The sequence below is a fragment of the Salarias fasciatus genome, chromosome 12 (genome assembly GCF_902148845.1).
Source record: "Salarias fasciatus chromosome 12, fSalaFa1.1, whole genome shotgun sequence".
Lineage (NCBI taxonomy): Eukaryota > Metazoa > Chordata > Actinopteri > Blenniiformes > Blenniidae > Salarias > Salarias fasciatus.
Window position 1 is genome coordinate 967,713 of NC_043756.1, and position 4,134 is coordinate 971,846.

Here is a 4,134-nt window from a genome sequence, read left to right on the forward strand (position 1 = left end):
GAAGCTCCTTTCCACCTCCACCCTCCCTGACGGAGCCATGCATCCATGAGCCCAGCTTCACCTCTGCTCCGCCATCGAAGCCACGCGGCGGCGGTGGCGGTGGCGGCGGCTCGTTCGGGTCTCCAGCAGACGTGATGTTTCCTGGGCGACGGGGACAGACCAGATGTAAAAACCTTGAGGCTCAGTCAGAAACAGAGTGCAGCAGGAAACGTGGTGTGTTCAGTCAGACGTACAGACCACCAACTCCTCACACATTCAACAGAACCCGTGCACGGCTCCGCCGCCGTGCACACGTACAGCCAGCTGTGCCACGCGTCACTGAAGGGATTATGGGAAACAGTTGTGTGTTTGGGCTACACTGCAGTCCCCCCACCGTGACCTGTGACCTTCAGGGTAAGAAGACGGGTCCTTCTGTGAGTTTGCATGTTTCCCCTGAGTCTCCAGGTGTTTCCTTCGTCTCCGTCGATGGAGAGAAGTGTTGGTTTCCAGATGAAGCGAGGCTTCAGGCTGGCTGTAGCTTCGATTGTTGTTAACTAACCAGCTTCAGCGACACTGGAAGCCTTCTTTTTCCTTCTTCTGTCAGTTTTTCCCTCTTCACACAGAGCTGCCGGATCCTGCAGAGCGCTGTTGTTTTTCACAGCTCATCTCCACCTCCGCACCCCAAACAGACCGCCGGTGGACGTCCACCTCGTCTCCTCGGTCCACTTCACGTCTCTGTTCCAGTAACTGCTGAGCTCAGCCACGAGCCGGAAAACTCCAGGCGTCTCTGGAGGCTGGACCGCCATGAAAAGAGAATTCAGGGCCAGTCCAGTCCCTCATGTCAAAGACGGCAGCGTTCCAGAGAAGCAGAGTCTGGTTACATCACTTCACAGAGCAGCATGTGAGACGGCGAGCAGCGTCATGAAGGTCACGTCAGACCACCCGCTTTGAACTAGACCACATGCCGAAAGATGAGAAACAGTCCTCAAAAGTCTCTACGGACTGGAGAAGACACCAGGGGCAAGACCAGGGGCAAGACCAGGGGCAAGACCAGGGGCAAGACCAGGGGCAAGACCAGGGACAAGACCAGGGACAAGACTAATGACAAGACCAGGGACAAGACCAGGGACAAGACCAGGGACAAGACCAGGGGCAAGACCAGGGGCAAGACCAGGGACAAGACTAATGACAAGACCAGGGACAAGACTAATGAGAAGACCAGGGACAAGACCAGGGGCAAGACCAGGGGCAAGACCAGGGGCAAGACCAGGGACAAGACCAGGGACAAGACTAATGACAAGACCAGGGACAAGACTAATGAGAAGACCAGGGACAAGACCAGGGGCAAGACCAGGGGCAAGACCAGGGGCAAGACCAGGGACAAGACCAGGGACAAGACCAGGGGCAAGACCAGGGAGAAGGCTAAGGACAAGATCATGGGCAAGACAAGACCAGGGACAAGACCAGGGACAAGACCAGGGGCAAGACCAGTGCAAGACCAGTGCAAGACCAGTGCAAGACCAGGGATAAGACCGGAAAAAACTCCAGGGACAAGGCCAAGGATAAAACCAGGGACAAGGACAAGTTGCATCAGATCATCCACTTGACTGAGAAGGTGATTGTTGCTGCCTCCCACCTCTGCTGCCGACCCCTCTGACCCCTCTGACCCCTCTGACTCCTCTGACCCCTCTGACCCCTCTGACTCCTCTGACTCCTCTGACCCCTCTGACCCCTCTGACTCCTCTGACCCCTCTGACCCCTCTGACCCCTCTGACTCCTCTGACTCCTCTGACCCCTCTGACCCCTCTGACTCCTCTGACCCCTCTGACCCCTCTGACCCTGAACTCAAACTATTTCAGAATCTCTCAACTGACCAAACCCTCCACCCAATCAGGACCTCAGATCCATCAGGACCTCTGGTCCACCAAGACCTCAGATCCATCAGGACCTCTGGTCCACCAAGAGCTCGGGTAGAGTGTGAGTTGATGCTTTAGGTTTTGAGCGACAGAAAAGTTGAAAAGCTTCAGTCTTTAAAAGTTTTGGATCAGAAGACGTCAGTATCTAGAGCACAAAACTAGCCGAAAGATCAAAACCTCTAGAGCTCTAGAAAACCCCTCGACTGAGAGTCTGGGGAAATGTGCTCTAGTCACAAGGGGATGGAGCTGGTGCAGCATCTCGTTAGAACATCTTGGTGTTCTGACGGACGATCGGCGGCCCTGGAGCTCCCACACCGAGTGCCTGACCACAACACTTTAACTGAAGCTGGGTTTCTTTGATGGCCACAGGACATGTTTTACTTTGACTCTTAGAACTGCTGGGTCTTAAAAGTAATCCAAATCGTGTGGAACTGCTGACCCAGCGCTGGGTCCAAAAGGGGCGGAGCCAGTGCTGGGTCATTTATGGGTTGAAGATTTGACCCTGCCTGCTGGGTCAAGATTTTGACTCAGAAATGTGTGAATCTTAGTCGTGCTGGAGGGTTAAAGCTGCCAGGAAATGGGTTGTCAGGTCATGCAGCTGCTGCAGATGTTTTCGAGGTGGAAGACGACCAGGAGATGGTGACAGCGGCTTCTCCAGCTGAGGACCAAAGTCCTCCAGGTGTGTAGTCCCAAACGATCTGTCACGAGCATTTTAATGATGAAAGTGTTTTTAATGACATACAATGTTCCATTCTTTTGTATTACAGAAGACTGGCCCTTATAAAGTGTCTGTCTATAGTCATTCTTTGAGTGAACTTCTTCACAGCAAACGTGGTTAAAGGTGTATGTAACTGCACTGATTTAGTTTGATCTTCATCAGAGCTCAGCTCATTTCGCCGCCTGCTCCCCCTGGAAGAGCAGTGTAGTTGCAGAATGCTGTGTTTTAGCGGCGCTCACAGTGGCCGCATTTAGCAAACGGGCGTACGCCCGCATGAAAGACGGGTTCGGCATTTGATGGTGATCGTACGGAGAGATGAAATCTCTCCACAGGCCTGACATCGCGTCCGCAAGTTTCAGTCAGTGTGGATTTTATTTCCTGTGGTGGGTTCGACTGATGGCGATCGGAGGCAGACCTCTCCTGATGCTCTGGTGTCTTTTCATACTTGAATCCTTTTTTCCCAGCAACACTTCAACACATCATTGTTCTGACAGATTCACTGTAATGTTCAAGTCAGCTGACAGGACCAGATATCGAGAAATAACAATGAATATTCATAATCGTTGTGTATTTAACTAAAACTTTTTTGTTTGTGGCAATTTTCTGTTCACAGCACCGACTGAGCTGATGTGTGTATTGATCTGTGTGTGTGTGTGATACGATGTGAACAAAAGGAAGTCATGTTCACAGAGGGTCCCGCTCTTGGATAAATTAATGTTATAACTGGAGAATAAAACAATAATGAAAGAAATATATCCCTCTGATGAATTAATCAGCAGCACATTACATCTTTAGGAAACAAAAAGAATCAACAGAACATTTGTCTGCTTCGTTTCTTCTTCACTCTGCGGCTGTGAGAGACCCAGAGACTGAAATCAGTTCAGACGAGGCTTCACAGCACATCCTGAAGAAAACGCTTCGACTCGTTCACTCTGAGAAAACTTGGTGGTGAAAGAAAAACTGATGGAAATTTAAATCAACAGCTTTGTTGTTTTTACTCAGCGTTGTCTACATGATACTGATTCGCCACCCAGCATGGAATGCTGGATTAAAGGGATTAAAATGGTTTTACAGAAGTTTAAAATCAGTCAGAAATACTCAAGAAGAAACGCTTTATCTCTCAAAATAACACCATAAGCCCCCCTTTTCCTCTTTTTTATTATATTTTATGCTAAAATCTCTTAATATACTGGTATAATGTCTTTGCATTTACTTTCTGTTATATTTTTTCATGTGACTTATATTTAGTACTCTCTAACTCTCTAACTCCATATATTTGTTTTAATTAATGATTTGTTACCTCCAGGAAATAATAATCATAATAATAATCCTGACCTGCGGTCCAGACCTCGGTGTCACTATCCATCCATTCGTCTGGGCTTTCTGGAGAATTGAATTTCATTCATATTAGTATTGACAATCATTCAACTTTTTTGTTTGTTTGTTTGTTTGTTTTGGGGGGAGATTCTTCCATAACTGCATGCTAAAGAGCGATTCTACTTTCCTGATTAATCTTTAATT